General features: G+C 40.5%; 1 protein-coding gene and 1 long non-coding RNA gene across 2 annotated transcripts in view; one reads left to right on the top strand and one right to left on the bottom strand.

Annotated features, from left to right (window-relative positions):
• The window catches only part of MYO3B (myosin IIIB), a 434,070-nt gene that overhangs the window by 26,489 nt on the left and 383,096 nt on the right, over positions 1-24,485 (bottom strand). The gene's annotated exons all lie outside the window — the stretch shown is intronic.
• On the top strand, positions 1,323-6,491 carry LOC121030681 (uncharacterized). Its single transcript, XR_005790354.1, has 2 exons — positions 1,323-1,415; positions 6,108-6,491. It is a non-coding gene; the product is annotated as an uncharacterized LOC121030681 (long non-coding RNA).

Here is a 24,485-nt window from a genome sequence, read left to right as displayed (position 1 = left end):
TGTCAGTACAGAGCCCGATGCATGGCTTGAACTCATGAACTGTGAGATGATGACCTGAGCCAAAGTTGGATGCTTAACTGACTGAGCCACCCAGGCACCCCTATCTATAGGTAGTTTTAAAGGTGCTTTAAACTTTAAAGCAGTATAAAGCAGTATATTGGGGGTACCTGGCGGCTCAGTTGGTGGAGTATGCAACACTTGATCTTGGGATTGAGGTTTTGAGCCCCACATTGGATGTTGACGTTACTTAAAAATAAAATCTTAAAAAAATAAAGCAGTACATCAGAAGTAAGTCACCCCTAGTTATGTTATTTCCCCTTTACAAACCAAATCTTTCTAATCAGCAAGCAAAGTAGAGAGATTTCTGTCTCTCTTAGAATTCCTGATTTCTACATGCTTTGTGCCTTCATCTAGAGCTTCTCATTAAATGCAACAAACATATGTTATCATAAAATGCTAAATACAAGTTAGAACACCAATGTAGATATTTTTACTAAAATGGCATAAACCTAATCCTATCTACCGCTAGGATATAGTATATCTGAAATTTAGACACCTACTATCAGATGAAAGCAGTTGCTCAGACTGACAGTAGTAGTTTGTAATACTTTTACACCAATATTCCTGTTGCTATCCCCAACGTGCCTCTCCTGGCAGGAAGATTCACATCCCTGCCCTGCTGAATGCAGGAGTGGCCACGTGACTTCCCTTGGCCAGTGAAATATACGTATCTCAAAAGGAGGATTTCTAGGTAGAAGCTGGGATGTGATTGGCCAAGGCTCTGCCACAATTACCAGCAATGATCTAGACAGAAATTGCTCCACCAGCTTGGGTCCTTGAGTGAAGATGACACAGAGCAGAGCTACAGCTACAGCAGGTGTAACAGAAGTGAGGAATTAAGCCTTTGTGGCTACAAGCCACTAAGACGTGTGTGGGGGGGGGGGGGGGGGGGGTGTTTGTTTCTGAAGCATAATCTGAACTATTCTGACGCAATAGCTTAAACTAAATATGTACACTTCATTAGACTGTTTCTTAGTTTGAACCTTATGACATTGCCATTTGGTAGCAAACAAATGATCTAATAGGAGCAATCTCATGTGATTCAATTTAATATAATTGAGAAAAAATTGGAATATAAATTTCTATTTATGAATGCTTTTTCTTCCATATTTAATAATTACTTAGTAAGAGAAGAGAATATTTATTACTTTTGTTCTTTTTATAAAGAAGATCATAGCAAAGCTAGAAAAAGTGCTGCACAAAAATACACATTCCTAAATCCACAGTGAGAGCAATAATCAATTGATAGTCTTCCATGCATCAGTTCCTAGGGATGCACTGGTGAGCAAACAGATGTGATCCCTGCCTTCCTGGAGATTTCATTCATCCTAGTGATGGAGTTCAACTCTGAACAGGTAAGTTACTACAAATCATGATAAGTGCAAACAAAGAGACGAATAGGTTGTTTTTAGTGGGAATTATATAGGAAAGAGGACCAAAGAGATAGCTCCTCAGAAAGGTGACAGATAAGTTGAGGCCTCAAGAATGACAGAAGCCAGCCATGTGAAAAGAGGTAAAAGTGGGGGTTGGGGAGCATTCCAGGCTTAGGGAACAGCATATGCAAACACCATATTCATGATCCTGAGGCAGGTCAGATCTGACCACCAGAGCTGGAGTGTAGTGAGAAAAGGGATCATAATGTGTGATAAAGTTGGAGAAATGGGCTGAGGACAGGTTATGCAGGGCTTTGATGGGACGGAAGGAATTTGAATTTTAAGTCAATGGGAAGCTACTGAAAGAGAATAGGAAGAAAAAAGATAGAGATAGTTTATTTCTTATCATGGATCACGATCTTTGGCAGGAGTCCCATACAAGTAGAGGCACAAGAATGGAAACAAGAAGAACACTGACGAGGCTACCGCAGGCCAGAGGTGATGGCTGTCTGGACCAGGTTGTGGTGCTGAAGAGGGAGAGAGATAGGCAAAATAAAGATATTTGTAGGAAGTCGAAAATATAACCTGCTGATGGACCGGATATAGAGGGCGAAGGAAAGGGAACAATGAATAATGACTTCCAGACTTCTGGCCTGGGTCCTTGGGTGGACAGGAAACACCAAGGGAGGACTAAGGTTTCTGAGGCCATGAGCGAATCGAGTTCAGTTTTGGACATGTTAAGCATGAGATCACCTGTGGAACATCTGAGTGGGGATGCCAAGTGGGAAGCATGTCTAGAATCCAGAGAAACAATTTGGGCAGGACGTACGAACTGGCGAGTCGTCAACCCATCAATGGAATGTCAGGTTTGGGGAATAAATGTAAAGGAGAAAAAAAGGTTTTCAGAGGCCCAAGGAGCTCTAAGATTTTGAGGTTTTAGTAGGAAGCAAAGAGCAGTCATGAGGCTGGGGGAAAGCCAAAGGGGTGTGCGGTGAGTCTTTATAGGCACCGAGAAAAGAGAGTGGTTTATGAATGGTGAGGTGGTCAGCTGTGTCAAATGCTGCTGGGAGGTAGAAGGAAGGAACAGAGAAGGTCCTCTGGATCTGGTGACCTGGAGGTGTTTAGTGACCCTGACAAGTGTGTTTCAGGAAGAGGGATGTGCCCAAGGGAGTCTGCAGGGGAGGGAATATAGGCAATACATAGAGTAAAAAATGTTTTAAAATTTGGCTAAGGGGATAAGAAAAGAAGAATGTGGGAGGAGAGCCCAGAATTAACAGTATTTAATAAAGATATACTATAAAAAATATCCTGGAAATGATGGAGTTTACCTGGAAGCTACCAGATTGTTTTCCGCTATCAGGAGAAACATAGGCTTGAGAACTCATTATAACGTTGCACATCTGCTTTATGTGGTCTCTATCTGCAATACCACGTTCCTCAAGTGTCATCTTCTCCTCCACTTTCTTTTCCCATATTTCTGGAAGAATTGTTTGGGTCACTTTACTTAATATGGCTTTTCTATCCTTGCCTTTCTCTTATTTTGTCTCTTAAGTTCTGAAAACTATGCGGTCATAGTTCTTGCAAGAATATTCTTCTGTTTAAGAGGGTTTTATTTTTTCCCCCTAACTCCAAAAAATGCTGACTTACTTGGTTTCTGTATCTCTTGGTACAGCTCCCTTCCCTCTTAGCTTAAGGGTTATTAAATGAGAGTAAAATTTCATGACAAATCTCAGTCAACAATGTTTAATTAATATTTTTAATTGAAAAATTCACACACTTTAGGTATAGGAAAAAAGTCAAATAGCACAAAAGACTGTAGAGAATGAAAAATAAGTCCTCCCCAGAACCGTAGTCCCTGCTCTCGAGGCAACCATGGCCATTCCTGTATCGTGTGAAATAGCCTATGTAGATATAATCCTAAGGCTGCATAGCTCCTGTCCTTAAAACAAAACCATAGGGGCGCCTGGGTGGCGCAGTCGGTTAAGCGTCCGACTTCAGCCAGGTCACGATCTCGCGGTCCGTGAGTTTGAGCCCCGCGTCGGGCTCTGGGCTGATGGCTCAGAGCCTGGACCCTGTTTCAGATTCTGTGTCTCCCTCTCTCTCTGCCCCTCCCCCGTTCATGCTCTGTCTCTCTCTGTCCCAAAAAAATAAATAAACGTTAAAAAAAAAAAATAAAAAAAAAACAAAAAACAAAACCATAACCCAACTCAAACATGAGCATATTTCTTTACTCTGTGCCTTGCTTTTTTCACATTTTGATATAACATGGAGGCTATCCTATAAGAATACATATATAGAGATAATGACTCATTCTTTTCCATGGCTCCATTTTTATGGCTGTGCCATCATTTAACAAGTTTTCTACGGATGAGCATAGAGATTTTTCGTAACATTTTAAAACCATAATATGTTCGTTTAAAAATTTTTTAATGAAAAAAAATCTTTTAGTGTTTATTTTTGAGAGAGAGAAAGAGAGAGAGCGCGAGCAAGCTGAGGAGGAACAGAAAGAGGGAGACAGAATCCAAAGCAGGCCCCAGGCTCTGAGCTGTCAGTGGAGAGCCTGATGCTGACATTGAAAACACTGACTATGACATTTATAAAAACAATCCTTTAGAATAAAGAAGTATGGGTTATCAAATGGCTTATGCAGCAAGCACTCAGTGTTTTGCTTTTTCTTGGATAATATGCTATTGGATTTTTTCTTTTTTTTTTAACGTTTATTTGTTTTTGAAAGAAAGAGAGACACAGCATGAGTGGAGAAAGGGCAGACAGGAAGACAAAGAATCTGAAGACAAAGAGGAAGACAAAGAATCTGAAGCAGGCTCCAGGCTCTAAGCTGGCAGCACAGAGCCTGAGATGGGGCTTGAACTCACAAACCACGAGATCATGACCTGAGCTGAAGTCAGATGCTTCACTGACTGAGCCACCTAGGCGCCCCTGATTTTTTTTTTTTTCCCAGCATGACAGTTTTCTAAAGATGCTTTCTTTCACATTTTATAGTACATGGGCAATTAGTATTTTCAATTTCAACAATACTAGTACTTTTATTTGAGTGAGCTTTTTCATGGATCTAATATTATGGAAGCAGAGTGCTTTGTAGGCTTTCCCCTAGAATCACCACTAATTAGGAAGGTGTATTTCAGGGGCAGGGAAGTGGAGAAACGTAAAATAAAGTTTGATGGTGAAGGTTTGGAAGTCAGTTTTAAGGATTTTGTCTTTTATCTTGTGGACCCTCGGGAGACACTGAGGCTTCTGATCAGGAGAGTGACATATAGTGCTGGCAGAGGCATGTAGAATGGATTGGAGGAGGGACAAAAGGAAGAATAAAAAAGGACACTGCAGTAGTGTAAGGAGATGAAAACCTTGGCTGAAGAGAGAACAGCAGAAACAAAAAGGGAAAAGGACCTAAGAGTGAATCTTAACCCTCTTTCTCTGCCCCTGCACCCTTGTGAAGTAAGACAAATACCATTAACAGTTATTCACGCTATATTAAAAATTTTGTTATGGGGTCCCTGGGTGGCTCAGTTGGTTAAGCATCTGACTTTGGCTCAGGTTATGATCTTGCATTTCGTGAGTTCGAGCCCTGCATCAGGCTCTGTGTTGTCAGCACAGAGCCCACTTTGGATCCTCTGTTCTCCTCTCTCTGCCCCTAGCCCCCAATCTCTCTCTCTCTCTCAGAAATAAATAAACACCAAAAACATATTAAATTTTTTTTGTTGTAAATGCATCAGAAAACCCAATTAAAAGACTAAGCCATTAAAAGTGTCACAATAAATCATTAAATTGTATATAAACAAGGAAGTGATTGTCTTCAGAACTTTGTATTGTGTATGCTGAATGGGATGCTTTTAGCTTTTACCTTCCTGTCATTGGTACCTGGTCATAAAGGAGCAAGGCAAGACCTCCAAGAAGGGAAAACAGTCATCAATGATGACTGATTTATGAAGTTAATCATTTGTGCTAGATAAATTCTGACAGTTTAAAGGTAAACATTTCAAGGATATTTATACTAAATCTAAATATTAAAAAAGTTTTAAAAATGATAAAAGAAGATATGGGTGAATATGCAGTAGGCACTTTACTAAATTTAAATGTATTGAATTTAAGCAAAGGCATAACATGGCTAGAAGCAAAGAGGCAGAGAAGAAATAGATCCTGCCTTTAATAAAAATTAAAATAATAGCCTACAGTTATATTATTATAGCTTATTAGGTACCAGATTCTTAGCTTAGATCTGACAGTGGACTATTTCGTCTGATTCTCACAACATTATAAGACTGATACTATTATCCCCACTTTATAGATCTGATCATTGAAATCCTGTGCTCGAATTCACAGGACTCGAACATGGCCATGTGATTCAAATTTGACTCCTGAGCCCATGTTTTTGCCACTATGCTGCACACTATGCTGTGCACTATGATGCACACTGGCCATCCCTCACCAGCAGGTAGACCACCTGTGGTCTCAAAAGACCAAGGTGCCCTGCCTGCAGTCACAAATGTGATTCTTAGAAGGGTTGCAGTTTTGAATTTCCATACAGGATAGCTGAATTCCCACGAAGCTTCAGGCTAAGCTATTAGGCTGAGAAACTAAAAAAAGGAAGAGTTGCCATAAAATAAATGATCTTTTGGGCATTCTTTCTAGTGACCAAACTGTACTTTGTTTATTCAGATGGAGGCGGGCCCTGGTGCCAAGCACGGTACATTGCAGGAGAATTCGCTTGTGAGGCCCTTTGATGTCACATGCATCCCAGGAACACCCAGCTAAAACAGAGAGCTGCTTCGTGTTTATGCCTCTAAACAGAACCATTTGAGTACACAGACCAAAAGACCTGATCTGGGAGCACTGCGTTTTCTCCAATAGAGTGATTCATTACTAATGTCTTCATTTTGGACACCGCAGTTGAATGTGAAGCCATATGCTTTAAATTAAAAGCACACTAAGCAAATCACAAGTTTCTCAAGATGGTGCTTAAAGTCTGTTTTGGCATCTGCTGGTTGCCAAAAGACCCATATGATCCTGTAATTAAACAACAAATATTTTCTGCAAAATCAATCATTTTTGCTGTCTCCAAGTGCTATGATTATGGTGTTTAGATGCTGTGTTGAGAAATAAGTTGCACAACTAGACCCTTTGCAAATTGTTTGTTCCCTATTCCAATATTGTCCTGATCTTTCTCTAGCCATTTTATTACAATTGATTATATCAGAGTCAAAGCTTTTAGTTGCATAAGCAATAAACAGCAGAACCACAAAGCCAGAAATGTTGGCAGCAGAACCACCACTAATAGGTACTATTATATCTACTTCACCATGACATTGGTACCAGAATAAGTCAGGGGTCTTGGATATAGTCATCAGAAACCAACTGAGACCACCCTAAGTTAAAAGGGAATTACTGGAAGGAAGTCAGGGATTCACAAAATTGATGGGGAGGCAGAGAACCCAGCCTGGGCAAGAAGTAGGATCCAGGGGCACTATGGAGGGTCAGGGAATTTGAAAGAAGCCTGGCCACTGCCACACTGATGATTCCAACCTGCCATGTCCTTGCCTCGTTGGCTCAAGAGTCTGGGGAGCACCAGCCTGGCAGGGCCTCTTATAAGGGCTGCTCTGTAGCCACTCTATAGTGGAAGAGAGGATGGGGTTCCCTACTTCCCATCTAGACAGTGGGGGAGATTCCCCAAGGAAGATGGGGGTGCTGAGGGTAAGGCAAGGTCAACACTAGAAAACCAAAGATTCTGGTACCATGGAGACCATTTTTCATTTTGCAGTCATGTTTTCCCATCTAAGTAGAAAAATGTGTGGACATAAAACCAACTCCATGAGGGTCACTCAGAGGCAAAGGTAGATCACAGTACCTAATGAACAGGGGCTAGCAAGTGAAAGATACTTCTTTCTGAAGAAACATAAACTTATTTCACAGGCTTGTGGCTGGAGAATATAAGAACAATGGCTTCTCAGGCCTACTTCAGTTTGGGAGATTGCCTTCTACAAAACACATTGCTTCTTACCGCCTTAAAGGACCCTTTCCACTGTAAAGGGCAGATGGTGTAGTCGTGGTGCGGGTGAGGTGCAGAGGAGAGGAAAAGAACAGAGGAAGAGATACTTATTTAAAATGAGTCATTCTTCCTCCTATGAATCGTTTGTGTGGGAGAAAACATAGTCAGAATTAAGGAATTTCATGACCAAATCCAGTCCAATTAGGGATGGGCAGTAATGCTTATGTATGTGAAATAGCTACAAATAGCGTTCTGCATGATTTGCATTGTGTTCTAAGGCCCAGCTGAATTTAGGTAAAGCAAGCTCAGATGAAGATAAGGCAGAGGGAGCCGTAGGGGCTGGTAATATCCTCCGAGGGACTACCTAGTAGGTGAGATGTGAGGGGCTCAAGGGCCAGCCTTCTCCCAGACCTGGTACCAAAAAGGACAGCTTTCTTTAGTGGGGGAGGGGGGTGGTTTAAAATAGGGATGCCACTCAGTATGATTGTCATGGGGCTTCTTAGATTATTTCAGTACTCCGACAAACCCAGCCAAAATCATAAATAGGCTCATTGGAACTTCGAATTTGTTTCCTCTTGGCCTGAAATGAATTCACTCAATGTAGAGGCACTGACCATATCATGCTGGTGGGTTGAGCCCTAATGGCGACCATTTCTATAATTAATAAAGTGGGAAAGTTAATTTTAGTAAATAAATTATACCCTTAGGAGAAGATATAAATTTCAAAATATAGCAGCCACAAGAGAGAAGAATAGAAGGTGCTATAAATGGCAAAAATGTTGTAAAACACCTGGACTCAGGCATTTATACTGCAAAAATCCCCGCTAACATGCAACCATATTTGGGAAGAGTGGCTTCATTAGCAATGGTGATCACAGAAGCCTCAATCATTCATTAGACTAGCTGAGAAAAGGGCAGGGTTGGTTAGGTAAGAGTGAGAAGAAAGACCTATGAAGGCCAAGATGACATGTTCTCTGGAGCTGGGAGACCCAGGAATACCCCTAGAGGGTACCAGTAAACAAGAAAGGTGCAAAATTAAAGGGCTGTAGAGACACAGGGTCAAGAATGGTTTCATAATTTAGCTTTGCCTATCTAAAGCTGTGCTAGATGGCTTATCTTCCTCATGGCCACGATGTTCCCATCAACCACCTGGCCATCTCTAAGTAAGACAGTAAGTAGTAGTTCATTTTTTCAACACCTCCTACATGCTAGGGCTGGACTGCCTCATTGCCGTATGTTACCTTTTCTCCTTGCCACAGCCCTGCAAGATGGTGGTTCTTGCTCCTACTTTACAGATAAAACTTCAGTTCTGGGAGGGTGACTTGTCTGAGCTCTCACAGCTAGTGAAGGCTGAAGCAGCTGGGATCGTTCAACTCCAGAGCCCGAGGAACCGCACAGGTATGCTGGAGCCAGGGGCACAACTTTGTCCTCAGGCCTTCTCCACATCACCCTCTTAGCTGAGACAAGTAGCCAATGAGGATTTTTTAAAAAAAGATTTATTTATTTTTGAGAGAGACAGAGACAGAGCGTGAGTGGGGGAGGGGCAGCGAGAGAGGGAGACACAGAATCTGAAGCAGGCTCCAGGCTCTAAGCTGTCAGCACTGAGCCTGATGCAGGACTCTAACCCATGAACCATGAGATCATGACCTGAGCCAAGTCCGATGCTTAACCGACTGAGCCACCCAGGCGCCCCGCCAATGAGGATTTAATAATGACCTTCTGTGCCCATAACTGGGCTGCTTTTAGTCAAATAGACAGAAAAGTGACAGATGAAAGTGCAAATCCAGCTCAGGAATAAAGAAGTATATGTGCTGGGAGAGTGTGTGTGCATGGAGCAGGCTGAATCACCACAGAAAGGAGAAAGGCTGCCAGGAGGGGGCGGGACTGAAACAGCCTTGGGGCTGGGGTTGGGGCAGGTCTCAGCTTGACACACAACGGATGGGCTAGCAGAGGGCTGCTTGGAACCTGCTATCCTTAGGGTAATGATGTCATAGCATAAAGCTAGCCACTTTATTGTTTATTCCCCAACTACACAGGGTAAAATTCCCATTTGCTATCAAAAAACATGTTGGGGGCGCCTGGGTGGCTTAGTCAGCTAAGCGTTCAACTCTTGATTTCAGCTTAGGTCATGGTCTTGTCGTTTGTGGGTTCGAGCCCCACATCTGTCAGCACACAGCCTGCTTGGGATTTTCTTTCTTTCTCTGTCTTGCTCAAAATTAATAAAGTTAAAAAAAAAAAAGAAAACGTGTTGGATATGTGTTAGCTCAAGTGATAAAAACCATCTTAAATTTGTTTACGCAACATAGGAAACATTTGATGGAGCAGTCTGGGGGGAAGAGCTGGCTTCCAGTATTCTGGAGGTTTAAACCATGTAATCTGGGTTTTCTCTGTCCTACTATCCCTTGCATGCCTACACGTCCTTCTCTCCATCTCTGAGTTCTGCTCCTGTTTCTGCATCGATAATATTCTCTTTTACTCCATACAGCCTTTCACTACTTGGCGGTGGTGGTGGTGGTGGGAGGGGCAGGATGAGAGGATGTGATCTGGGGGTGGGGGAGAGGTAGACATATACAAAACCTCAGGCCTAACTTGAAGCATATGTCCTACCCTGGACCAATCACAGTGGCTGGGGGATAAGTAATTCTGATAGACCAGGCCTGGGGCACATACCCAGCGTTTTGACCAGGATTTAGCATAACTCGCCTGAGAGTCTCATCAGAACCACGTGAAGTTAGGAGACAATTTCCCAAAAGAAGTAGGTGACATCAGAAGAAGTGAAGGAGAAGGAATGCTGGGCTGGCAACACCAACAGTTGTTGGGTACAGTGTTATTATTCATATCACAATGTGTAAAATTGGTGAGCTCCATGAAATAATAAGGATTTTCCATGAAAAATGGTCGGCTGTCTCATGACATAGGAAAATCTTACAGATGCTCCTGACTAATGACTACCAGGGTGCACATCAGAGAGAGCTGGAAACAAAACAGTGGAAATCCAAGGCTGCATCGTGTTCAAGTGTATGGAGCTCATTTATTTTAAGATGTGCAGTTCTCTTTTAATTATTTATGATACCTCACAGCATACTGTAAGTGGATCCTAGCATATTTTGTGAGAATAATGACATCATAGGGCTAACAGACCTTACTCAGATCTCTGTTCTCCAGCTCTGCTAAAAAGTAGGAGAGAGGCAGTGAAAGTTGATATTCAGGTCTGTTTATCTGCTTGGATATGTATCTTTTCTACACTAATGTGTGCAAGGAGTTGTGGGCTCTGGAGTCAATGGGTAAACTCGGTGAACATGGGTAAGCTACGTCAGGTAACCGAACCTCAGTTTCCTCATTCGTAAAATGGAGATGGTAAGGCTAGTTGGGGAGGAGTTCACTCAGTAATGTATTGGAATAGTCAGTGGTATTTATTGAGCATCTACTACAGCTGTATGAGGGCACCAAGGTGAAATCACTAAACAGGCCCTCAGTGAGGGAGATGGGAAAGGAAATGATACTCAAAAAGCATCTGGTACAGAGCCTGGCACATAGTAGGTGCTCCGTCGATGTGAACTGCCTTCCATTCCCTTTCCCTGCCAATCCCCATTCCTCTTGTCTTAACTGAAAAATGGTATCAAGTCTCTTAATTTCTCAGTCTTAGTTTTCTTATGGGTTTATTAAGAAACCCATAAGGGCTTCTTCTTGCTCTAAAATTTCTGCAAATCTTTGGTTCTCTTTCCTTTTCAGGCACAGAGAATGGGATTATTAAAGGGACTCTCACAGGGGACTACCAGTTCAATCCTGTCTTTGAAGAGCAGCTTCATTATTGTTGCCAAGCTGGCCCTGCACCATCATCCTGACCCCAATGTAAAGCTTGCTAACGATGTTTCTATTCCGCCCCACCTAAAAAGTCCTCAAGGTCCTCCAAAAGTACCCCTGTCAACAGAAAGGCACACATGAGAGTGATTTAACACTCAACATAGGAGGCAGTGTGGTTATGACAGAGCTTTGGTTCAGATAAATTCGGCTGAAATCTCAGCATGTAGCTATGGGATTTTGGACAGATGATTTAACCTCTTCCTACCTCAGTTTCCACATGTGTAAACGGAATTAAAAAAATCTATTTCAACAGGGATACTGTGAGGATTGAGTAAGATAAGGCATTGGCGGGGGGGGGGGGGCCGGTGTGGGGTATTTAGAAAATGGGATATATTATCCTGAGTTGAGAGTGAGTGCATGTTAATTGCAAAATGGTAGATATAAGAGACTTCAGCTAGGAAGTAAGGCACCTACAGGCTCTAATTTTATGCTATTAAGCTTAGTGCATTTTTAATGAGTTTAATACATAATATTTATGTATTCTGAATATACATTATTTTTTTAGTCAAAAGCTGGAGCAAGAAATATTAAGAAAGTTAACCAGAAGTGTGGTGCTCAGCTGTAAAACAAGAGGGCTGTACTAGATGACCTCTAAGATCTCTAAAGTTCTATGAATCCAGGTTTTGTTGAAAATCTGCAGGAGAATTTGCCAAAAAAGAAAAAAAAGTCTTTTGTGCTGCTCTGTTTCACTCTCCCTTCCCACACTGGACCTGCCAACTGACAAGTGTTAGCCATCCTTTGTATCACTGACCTCTGTTGTCATTAACCTCACGTTTTCATAGAAAATCTCTTTTGTCCACTGAAATGTGAAAAGGTGTGGTTTACAACCCAACACCTCTTTGATTTTTTTATTTTTGATCTCAGAGAATGGGGTTTGAACTCATTTAGCATCATCATGAGAAATAACAGAGGCCCTATGTACCTTTAACACAGAGACCCAAGAGTTTTAGGCCTTCTGGGAAGGAGATTAGCATTTGTGAAGGTCTAAAATTGCAGGCACATATTGACACTATTCAAGCTAATCCACAGGAATCCGCTGGTGCTCCAAGGAGAGCAATCAAAAACCTAAATTAAATAATTGTATCAATAGTTTTCACTAAGGAAAGAAAAAATTATTATGCCTGAGGCTACTGGGAAAAAATAAAAGTCCCAAGTAGGGAGGGAGAAATAATAAAGTATCCAAAGGCCCAGCTGGATGATGGGAGCAAAGGTGGTAATATGACCTTTTTCCTCTGCCAGCCCACTATAGCAGGAATCTGTGGCCTCTGAATATTGAGACATATTTTCTCAAGTTAAATTGACAAGGATCCCATGGTGAAGTCAAAATTCTGAGAGACTGTGAGTGTGAAGAAAGCATTTCGGCCAAGAGTTTTTCTCAGCAGCATCCCGGTCCTGAAGGAAAGAAGCCATTTTGAATACTATTGACCACTTTCCAGAAAATTCTAAATTTGGTATCAAAAGTGTAATACCCCCTCTACCCTCCCTAGGTTTAAAAGAGAGCAGCAGACTTCTTTTATTTTTTTACTCCCTCCAAATTAAGCTGGATTTTCTTAGCTCAGTTCCATGTCCTGTCCTTCATGGAGGAAAATATACAGATAAAGAAAGAAAAATCTTTTGGGTAATTGGATTTTGTTGACTCAGAGTTTTGAGGCAAAACAAAAAACAAAAAACAAAAAACAAAACCCATATAATGCATTACTTCTGATAACGGAAATAGAAATGTTTGGAACAATGTTTAAAAAAAAACAGCCTTAACTAAGGTGTGAGAAGAAGAGCATTCTGCTGGTTTCGGTCTGCTTTGTGCCTGGCTCCCTCATTACAGGTGACTTAAAAATGAAATGTGTTAATGTGGGGGTGGGGACATAATAGGCAATTTCATTAGATGTACAATCAAAATATGAAGGGAGTATTTCCAGTTGTTTCCAAACAGCTTAGGGTATCAATTCATACTCAAAAGAGAAAAGTTAAGACAGAACTTTTGAGAAAAAAACCCTCAATTTTTTAATCTTTGTCCCTTTATTCATAGGAAACATTCATTCTCCTATGCCTTTTGGTTGTTTTCAAAGAAAGTAACTTATAAAATTTTTGTTCTGGAAAGTAACTTCCTGTTTTCTTTATAAATACATAAAAGTTTATAAATATAGAAAGGAAATAATGTATTATATATCTATATCTATACACTCACAGATATGTGTATATACACCTCTCGCCTCTGAGTTCTTAGTTTGGACAGTGGTTGTGATTAGAATATTAACTATAGAAAGTGACAAGTCTGGGGGCGCCTGGGTGGCTCAGTCGGTTAGGCGGCCGACTTCAGCTCAGGTCAGATCTTGTGGTCCGTGAGTTCTAGCCCCGCGTCGGGCTCTGTGCTGACAGCTCAGAGCCTGGAGCCTGCTTCATATTCTGTGTCTCCCTCTCTCTGACCTTCCCCTGTTCATGCTCTGTCTCCCCCTGTCTCAAAAATAAATAAACGTTAAAAAAAAAAAGTTAAAGAAAAAAAGAGAAAGTGACAAGTCTGAGGCATATTTTAACCAAGCTAATAAAGACATAGATTCTTTATGCTTCTGTGATCGGGAGTAGTTGTTTCCTCTCTGTTACCTGTACAAGTGTGAATTCAACAACTTAAAAGATCCATGTCATGCACCGTTGTTTTGCAAAGACATTTGTGAGGTGCTATGTAAATCCTTTCTGTTACAGTTGGTTGACATTACTTTTCTACATCACAGAGTGCCACTGACAGCAAACATGCAGACGACATTCAGCTTGTTTGGTACTGGGCAGACTTGGCAAGACAGAAAACTGATACACTGATTCATTTAAAAAAAATTCAAATTGAGTTCCAATTGAGTTTAAGTGTTGTTTACACAAAGTGTTAAATATTTGGATAATCAAGTGTCAAAGCAGCAGTTCCTAGAAGAATGATGTTTCATGAAGCTGAAGTATCTGATTTTTTAAATGATTTTATTTTTATGTATGTATGTATGTATGTATGTATGCATCTACATGTATTTTTACTTTTTAAAGATTTTATTTTATTTAATGTTTATTTATTTTTGAAGGGGAGAGATACAGAGCTTGAGCAGGGAGGGGCAGAAAGAGAGGGAGACACAGAATCCGAAGCAGGCTCCAGGTTCTGAGGTAGATTCCAGGTACAGAATCCAATGTGGGGCTCAAACTCACAAACCGTGAGATCATGACCTGAGCCGAAGTCGGACATTTAACCGACTGAGCCAACCAGGCACCCCTAAAGATTTTATTTTTATGTAATCTCTACACCCAACATAGGGCAAAAACTCGCAACCCCGAGATCAAGAGTTGCACATTTTACCAACTGAGCCAGCCAGGCACCCCCTGAAGTATCTGATTTTGACATCAAAATTAATTTCAAAAATTTTAAATTTAGTTTAAATCAAATTTAGATTTGATTCAGAGTCATCAATAATTAAAATTTATGAGCACACAGCAGTTATCTCTGGTGCCTGGCAAAGTCTCCAGGACCACTGAAACCAAAATTTCCATCATGTGACCTTTATTCAGGGGCAGCTTTGCTTTTCAATTAAGAACTTTTCATCTCATAGAAAATGGAAAATAACGAGCAATTTCTTTGGGTCACGTATCTCTATTGCCAGAAAAATAAAAGATGTCGAATTTTTCAGTAATATACATAACAGGCACCATTTTTGCTTTTATGTAAAGTATCAATTCCACATGTAATTGCTGAATATTTTCTAAATTAAGGGCCCATGTGGTGAGCGGGTGCACACAAAGAGATAATCAGAAAAATCTCGGCATTAAAATATAGTCTCCAAGTAAAAACACATAAATCACTTTGGTGAGGCCCAGCCTGCTGTGAAACCTGCTGTGAAAAGTACTGCTTTCAGCCTGGTATTTCTCTTGAGTCTAGTGCAGAGGAACTGAAAACTGGGCCTATGAATCTTAGGTCACAAGGTAAAGGCGACAAAACAAATGGCTACATACCACAAAGTCAAAGGGTAAACCCACAGAAGTACAGAGGTCTATTACTGGGTTATAATAGAGTCTGTATTAGAAGACTTGCTTTCCCTTTCTAGATTTCATTCCACTGCTTGGTAAATTCACTTCAACAATGGTGCCACTTTCCTAAGTGAGGAAAATAAAACCACTCCCTGAACAAACACTGTGTGATTTCTTGATATGATTTCCAACTCCAGGAGCTGTGACTCCAGTTATTTCCTTACTCAGTTTCTTGTTCAGAGCCAGTTGCTGATGAGGCCACAGCTATAGGTTTCTGATTCATCACCTGGGTCTGTTCCATTGCCCACAAATGTACCCCTAATGTGGCTAGTCATCTCACAAATGTCACAAGGGGGGTGAGCCTGAGAGCCTGCCTGTGCCCAACGTGACCCAGTGTTCACTCCTGGAAAACCATGGAAGGATATGCAAAAGTGAGGGTGGTTCTATAAGAGCTCAAGACTAAAATGCAGGCAGGTGGTGAAAGCGAGCAGACTGTATATATGCCTCTCCTTTTTGTCCTGAGCTTTCAGAGAGAAGCTAGGTATAAGAACAGATACTCTTTGGGTCCTCCATAAAAGAAAGACATGCTCAAGTGATTTCTGAAACCCTTCTTGGCTCAGTACACAATGAATCACTAGAAGTAACACATTGTTCACCTGGGATGTATTATTCAGGCTCACAGAAACATTTGCAACCTGAGGACATGCTGGAATTTATGTGTAAGACTTATTTATCAGGTCTCCTCTCTCTACGTGTCCCTAGAGCTATCATTTTCAGCCTTGGCTGCACAATAGAGTCATCTGGGGAACTCTGAAATAATCCCAATGGTCGGCCACACCCAGAACAATTATATTAGAATCTCAGGAGGTGGGTCCCAGGCTAGTCAATAGTTTTTAAAGCTTCCCTGGTGATTCCAATGTGCAGTCAAGGTTGAAAAGTACTGTATTAAAGGAGTAACAGTCAGGAGCATGGATCTGAGGCTCAGGAGTTGAGAGGGGTGGAAATGTTCTCAGTTATGCTGACTTGTTGAAAGCATCCCAGATTTCTAGGGGAACTACCTAGTATCTACTGAAAACTTATTTCAGTTTTCCTCCTAAGGGTCAGAATCAAAGGCAGAGAGCCTAAAAATAACTCATCAGCAGCCTGTTTAGCTGATGGCAATGCTGGAAATTCTAAGTTGCCTTTTAACTTCAGCTTATTGCCTTTTCCCTTTGAAATACTATAACTATTAAGAATCAAGTTACAGATCAATAAAAGGTCTTGTTAACCATGTTAACAAGTGTGAGAGGTCCAACCAACACCCAAATGCTGAATATAACCTGGTATTTATGTACCCCTTTACCTAAAATTAAAGGGAAAAAGACTGCAAAGATAGTTGAAGAGAACTGTATTTGCTTAAAGGAATGACAAGTGATACATTTTCCACATTAATTTATATCCGCCCTTCATCTCCACAGGCTCAATTAATAAAAGTTATGCATAAATCATAGGAGAGATCATTAAATCAACCAGTTCACAGTGCTGACTAATTGGTAAATAAATACTTCATGAAAGTGGTGATGGGTGTACAGAGTCTGGGAAAAAATAAACCAGAAAGAAAGCTTTATCTCTAGCTATGGTAGAGGTGTCCACACCTCATCCACTTCAATTTTACAATATTTTCCAAAATTGTTGGAGGGAGATACCACAAAAATAAACCCCCACAGGGGGACCACATCCTAGATGAAAAGTTTAAAATCAAGTAAAAATTTGGATTTGTTTAATTAGCCAGATGCCTGGTAGCAGGTACATATGCTATGCTAAATGTGGGTGTTAGCACATTTTTGTATTGGTCCAGTTGTTTGTCATTGTGCGAATATAAGTACGGGCAGAGGAAAAGAAAGTAAGGCACAGAGGATGATGAAAGTGGCTCTTTGCTAGGCTACACTGAAAACAAAAATAGGTTCTTTGTAAATTAGCTTGCTTTTTGAGGTTTAATTTTTTTTTGAAGATTATTGCTTTAATATAAAAAATAACATCTTCAGATAGAAATTCTTTCCCCCTCACCAAGAGACCTGAGTTTGAGGTTAGGTGGTACTGTTTGCCAGTGTGTTATCTTGGGCAAGCTTCTAAGCCTCTTTCTTTATCAGGAACTTATAAAGATGTTTTCTTATTTAAGGTATCATGTGAAAAACATTTGACCCAGGTGTACACATAGTGTATAATACTCATGAAATATCTGTTATTGTTGTTGTTATTTACTACGTGTAGATAAGCCTAGTACTCATCTTGATTTTTCTAGAGAGAAATGCAACTCTTCAAAAATGGATCCTGGATTCAGGATGTCAAATAGAGACCAGTGGCTCTAAATAAAATGAAAATTCAGAGAAAGGATGCCTCCAGCCTTGACCTGTCGTTCCTGTTTCTCACAGAGACCCTGAATATGGCCAGTGGAATGGTGAAGTCATCACTCAGAAGTGATGCGCTGTTTCCAGGGCCCTGTGGGAGAAGACTCTACCAGAAAAGAGCAGATCACTAACTGGGGGTCTCTGCCGCATGACCATAGGTGAGGTTGAGACCTCTCCTCTCAGAGCTCACTGGGGACCAGAGGTGGAATGAGACCTTGATCCCCACTCTCAAGAATCTGTCAATCTGGTAGGGGAGACAAGTGTTAGTTATGCACACAGACATGCTCAAACACTAAAATTAAGAGTCCTTCAGAGTTCCAGTTCTGTCAGGGCTCTGCGGTGTGGCAGCAGTCCAGGGCAGGGGTGTGGCAGGAATGGCCTTAAGGCCCCGGCAAGGCTGGGTTCCAATTCTCTGGCCAGGGCTAGGTTAGCAGCTGTGGAGAGGGCTTGTGTGTCCTCGCCAAGCTGTGACTTTAATGCCCTCTGAAGCAAGCTGCTGCTGGAAAAAGGTCTGTCCACTTCCAGAGAGCAAGCTTAGGAAGGGATTCTGTGGGAGAGTGACCAGAGAAAGTCCCACTGTTTCTCTCCCCTGGCCCCAAGAGAGAACAATGACGACTTTTTGTTAGCAAAAGGTTTAAATATTCAATGCCTGTTACAGGGTACTTATTTCACCTTTCCGGGGGACTCAGTAGTCATAACTCCTGATGAATCTTTATTTCTTAACGCAACAGAGGAGGAGGAAGAAAGAAGGAGAGGAAGGAAACAGGGGCAAAATGAAGGAAGGGGAATTGTGAGGGGAGGCCAGAGACAAAGGGACCCTGGAGAGTCCTTGCTAGGCGCCTATACATCAGGGTTGTGCTGTTCAGAGAGGGCCTAACAGTGCTGTGCAGCTGGGTGCAGTGACCCTAGTGGTGAACAAAGGGCTGGAGAGAAGAGCGGTGAGGTCCTCTTCCCTCAAAAACAAAGTTCTCCCGAGGCCTGACTCCATCCCACACACATTTGCCCCAAAGCCTATGTTGTTCTTTTTCTTTTTCTAAGGAAGGAAGAAGCAGTTACATGCTAAACTTCATATCCTCACCCTCAACTTTTCTCAAACTGCTTCTTGGAGTGACAGCTTCTCTGACAGAAGCTCCCACCGTGTCCCTTTGCTTACTGGGAATTTTCCAGACCTACTGGTAGTGTGTCTCCAGCCATTACAAACTTGAATCTGATTACAGTCCTAGCACTTCTTCACAAAGTTATGTTGCATGAAACAGCCTTTTCCCCTGCAAGGACTTTTTTTTCTTCCTGAAAAGTGGATAAAAGGTAATTTATATATCAACAGTATGCTTTATGACTATGTGTCTAACATTGGGGCATATCTTAGATTAATATGGTCCTTAACTTTTTGGGTTGTGTTTACTTGTTATAATGACACATACCTTTCGGCTCCTTTCCTATATATTTATAATTTATAAATTATATATATAACATATTTATAATTTATAAATTATATATACATTATATATAATTTATAAATATATTATATATGTTTATTATATATTTATATATAAATAAATTATATATTACATATATATAATTTATTGATTGATTTGTTAAGTTGATGAATGAATGAATTTATTTATTTATAGCTTTGTTAAAATTGCCACAAAAGATTCTTACCTGAAAAGATAGTTCATTAACACATGCCACTACCATCAAAAGCACAATGTTATTATTATACATAAGGTAAATATTATACATAAAGTAAATATTCGCTTTTGTAATAAATCAGATAGAGGTTAAGTTGTTTAACTAAAATTGTGACGGTTGAGGAACATCCAAGTCTGCAGAGGGGGCCGCAGCTAATCACAGAGCCAAATGACAGTTTGGCGCAGCTTTGGGGCCCCTCCCAGTAACCAGCACCAGCATGGCTTCCACAACCACCTTAGTAGACACACAATCTCAGGAGAAGCAGCAGGCCTACAATTTAACACAGCTTCAAGGCTAGTTTTGAGCAGCTCTCCAACCACCCTGTGGTTCCTACTGCCTGCCCACGTGGGGCTTCTGGAGCTGCACTGGCTATAGCTATTTGAGAAGCAGTGTTTGGAATTTTGCATTTACCCAGGAGATGCATAGAGAGAAGGCAATCTAAGTGACCTCTGTATTTAGCCTTTAACCGAAGTCAGACGCTCAACTGACTGAGCCATCCAGGTGCCCCAGTAACGAAACTTTTAAAGGCATTCTAAGGTCAGGAACTAGACAGTAATGCTCATTAATTCTGCTTATATCCAATACTGTACTGAAGCTTCTACATAATGTGATAAGGCAAGGAAAAAAAGGGTATAATTGGACATAGAGAGATAAATTTTGCTTATTTGTAACAATATAATACACTATATAGGAAAACTAAGATAATCTATAAACTACTGAAAGTAGTAAGAGTTTAGTAGGCTGATGTTCAAAATCAACATAGAAAAATGAATAGTGTTTCCATATCCCAATAATGGACAATCCAAAAATATAATTAAAAAAAATCCCATTTATAATAGCAACAGAAAATAGAAGTGTGGTAACCTGCCTCCAGTGCCCTCCCCACTTTCTTTGAATTCCTGTTTAATCAAGAGGATACCACAGAAATAAGTCTGTGACTTCCAAGGTTGAGTCACATAAGATATTATAGCTTCAACCTTTCTCTCTTGGATCCCTTGTGATTGGAAGTCAGCCATCATGTCATGAAGATACTAACAAAGCAGCCCTAAAGAGAGATTCACGTGGTGAAGAACTGAAACCTCTTGCCAAGAGCCAGTAAGAAACTGAGGCTTCTTTCCGGTAGCCGTTTTGGAAGCAGATCCTCCAGCCATAGTCAAGCCTTCAGATGACTGCTGTCCTCACTGATACCTTAAATCTCATGAAAGGTCCTGGGCCAGCATCATACAGCTAAGCTGCTTCTGAATTCCAGGCCCTCAGAAACTGTGAGATAATAAATGTTTGCTGTTGTAAGCCACTAGGTTTTAAGGGTAATTAGTTAGGTAGCAATAGAGAAACAATTTTAACAAAAATTCATAAATAAATTTTAAGATACGAAAAACTTTTATAGGAAAAATATTTTTAAAACATTATTGAATGATATAAAAGTCAAATTGAACAAACTGAATAAATAAAATATCCTTTACTTCTAAGAACAGAAATTCTTTCCAATTTAAACTACATATTTAGGGAAAAATCCAGACCTACTTCCTATGCAACTTGATGAGCTAATATTAAATTCATATAGAAGATCAGAAGAGCAAGAATATTCAATAAAAATCTGAAGAACACCACCAGGTATGGAAGGCAGTGGGGTTAGTCTCCCAGATACCAATATTTATTATCAAGCTGTTGTCATTAAGATAGTGTGTGTGATACTGGCACAGGGGTACACAAATCAGTGGAGCAGAACAGAAAGCCCAGCAACAGACTTAGAACCTTGATCTGTGTGGTAGGCATAATAATGCCCACCCCACTTCCTCCCTCACCACCCCCACCCCAAAGATGTCCCCAATATAGTCCTCAGAATCTGTGAATATGTTGGGTTACATTCTAAAGGGGATTTAAGGTTGTAGATGGGACTAAATTTGCTAATCGCTGACTTGACTTTAGAATAGAGAGATTATCCTGGTTTATCTGGGTGGGCCCAACATAAGCATAAGACTCCTTAAAAGTAGAAGTGAAAGGCAGAAGAAGAGTCATTGTCAAAGAAATGGCACTGTGAGAGGGCTTAGTCTGGCACAGCTAGTTTGAAGATGGAGGAATGGGGCCATGAACCAAGGAATGCAGGAACCATCCAGAAGCTAGAAAAACAAGGAAACAAATATTCCCCTAGGTCCTCTACCAGGAATGCAGCCTAGCCAACACCTTGATTTTAGCCCACCAGGGTCCACTTTGGACCTCTGACCTCAAGAACTATAAGATAACAAATGTATGTTGTTTTAAGCTACTAAATTTAGTGGTAATTTGTTATGAGAGCAATAGTAAAAGAATATGATTTACCTTACAAATCAGTGAGGAAAGGAAGTACTAGTCAACAAAGGCAGTGGAACCAACTGGTTATCCGTATGGAAAGAAAGAAAATTTTTAGACTCTTCTCTCATGTCATATGTGAAGATAAGTGGAGTGAGTAGCTAAATGTGTAAAAAACAAAGTACTCAAAATTTTAAAAGAAGTTTAATACCTTTATGAGCTTGAAGAGAGAGGATTGCTTAAGGCACAAAGAACACAAGCTGTAAAGAAAAGAAACTGATAGAACTATGTTAAAATTAAATTCATATGTTCAATAAAAGTCACTATACATAGATACAAAAAAAGCAGGAGAATATATCTGCAATGCATCTAACTCATAAAAAATAATATCCATAGTATAGAAAGAATTCTTTTTTCTAAAAAAACTTTTAGGGGGCCTGGGTGGCTCAGTCAGTTAAGTGTCCAAGTCTTGGTTTTGGCTCAGGTCATGACCTCACGGTTCATGAGATCTAGCCCTGCGCTGGGCTCTGCACTAACAGCATGGAGCCTGCTTGGGATTCTCTCTCTCTGTCCCTTCTCTGCTCATGCGTTCTCTCTCTCTGTCTCTCTCAAAATAAAAAAAAGCTTATTTATTTATTTTGAGAGAGAGAGAGGAGGGGCAGAGAGAGAAGGGGGGGAGAGAGAGAGACAGAGAGAGAGAGAGACAGAGAGAGAGAGAGAGAGACAGAGAGAGAGAGAGAGACAGAGAGAGAGAGGGAGAGAGAGAGAGAGAGAGAGAGAGAGAGATAGATGTGGGGCTAGAACTCACAAACTGCTAGATCATGACCTGAGCCCAAGTTAGAGGCTTAATTGACTAAGCCACACACACACCCCAATATATAAGTAAACTTAAAAAACAAAAAACTTCAATTAAAAAAATATATAAATAAATGACCCTGAGATCAAGAGTTGCATGCTCCTCTGACTGAGCCAGCCAGGTGCCTCAGAGATAATTCTTATAAATCAATGAAAGAAAAACAACCCAATAGAAATGGAAAAAGGACATGTTTTTTGGGCAGTTCATAAAAAGAAATTCCAATGCCCATAACATGTGAGAAAGTGCTTATCTTTATTATTAGTCAGAGACAAGCAAAGAAAGTGATACATTGTATGTTTCTGACCAGAAAAAAATTTTTTAATCTGAAAATTCTAAGGGTTGATGAGATTATGGAGAAAAGGAAGGTTCATGGTCTTCTGCTTATGAATACAAATTTGTATTTATTTTATTACTTTTTAAATGTTTATTTTTGAGAGAGAGAGAGAGAGAAAGAGAGACAAACAGAGCGTGAGTGGGGGAGGTGCAGAGACAGAATCCGAAGCAGGCTCCAGGCTCTGAGCTGTCAACACAGAGCCTGATGCGGGGCTTGAACCTACAAACCATGAGATCATGACCTGAGCCAGACACTTAACCGACTGAGCCATCCAGGCACCCCATGTATTTTATTTTTGAAGAGCAATTTGGCAATATTCTAGACAGTAGAAGATGTGCATGTTGTGTTTCCCAGCAGTTTGTTTCTGGAGAAATATATAACTCAGGAAATGACTTGTGCTTGCACATAAGAAGCCATGTACATCTATCACAGCATCACTTGTAATAGGGGAACTCATGAACAACCTAAATGTTAATGAAAAAGAGAACAGATATTATGTTGTATTCACAAAATTAATGAAATGGTGCTACGTATAATAACATGGATAAATACTAGAATCATTTAAGGGGAAAAATAAACTTGCAGAGTGATATATTCTGCATTTATATAAAATTTAAAATTTAAAAACATATACTATTAATGCTTTCATATATATATAATAAACTTTGGTGAGGCCTGAAGCTTAAATAATTAGGGGGGCGGTCTTCTTTATGAAAAAGAACACAGAGAGGTGCCTGGATGGCTCAGTCGGTTAAGTATCTAACTCTTGATTTTGGCTTGGGTCATGATCTGGCAGTTCATGAAATAGAGCCCCACGTTGGGCTCTGCATTGACAGCATGGGGGCTGCTTGGGATTCTCTCTCTCCCTCTCTCTCTCTCTCTCTGTCCCTCCTCTGCTCACACTTACTCTCTCCCTTGCTTGAAATAAATAAATGAACTTAAAAAAAAAAAAGAATATACAATTATAAACTAGGTACAAAATTGAATATTAATTTTGAAAAAGAAAAAAATCACAACTATAAGTTTTTTAAAGCTGACAAATACCACAAACAAAATTCAGAAAAACAATGTAATATTATTAACTATTTGACACTTATCTATATTACCATTCTCTTTGGGGCACCTGGGTGGTTCAGTTGGTTAAGCATCTGACTACAGCTTAGGTCATGATCTCATGGTTTTTGAGTTTTAGCCCCATGTTGGGCCTTGGGCTGACAGCTCAGAGCCTGAAGCCTGCCTTGGATTCTGTGTTTCCTTCTCTGCCCCTCCTTCGCTTGTACTCTCTCTCAAAAATAAGTAAACGTAAAAAAATTTTAAAAATAATACGATTCTCTTTGACTCCAATTTTTTAAAATATATTTTTTACATTAAGTATAAAAAGATAATTCCATCTTTTCGCTAGCATAGCTGGTCAGCAAAAAGAAAGATACTTTGGAAAAGATTCTTTAAGCATCACAACTCTGTAACTTCTGTCCTTCTTGCATAACAGAGTGACCAACTGACCTCTCTAGGCAGCCTGGACCACGGCCCTCAGCAAGAAGCAGACTGTTCTCTCAGGGTTGAATATGATGAGATCAGAGTCAGGGGCGGAACAACTCTGGCTGCTGGGAGTTTTGAGGCTATGGAGGCAGTCCTG

This window comes from Herpailurus yagouaroundi, unplaced genomic scaffold (assembly GCF_014898765.1).
Source record: "Herpailurus yagouaroundi ecotype Mexico unplaced genomic scaffold, PumYag 140, whole genome shotgun sequence".
Lineage (NCBI taxonomy): Eukaryota > Metazoa > Chordata > Mammalia > Carnivora > Felidae > Herpailurus > Herpailurus yagouaroundi.
This window is presented reverse-complemented; position numbering and strand designations above follow the sequence as displayed.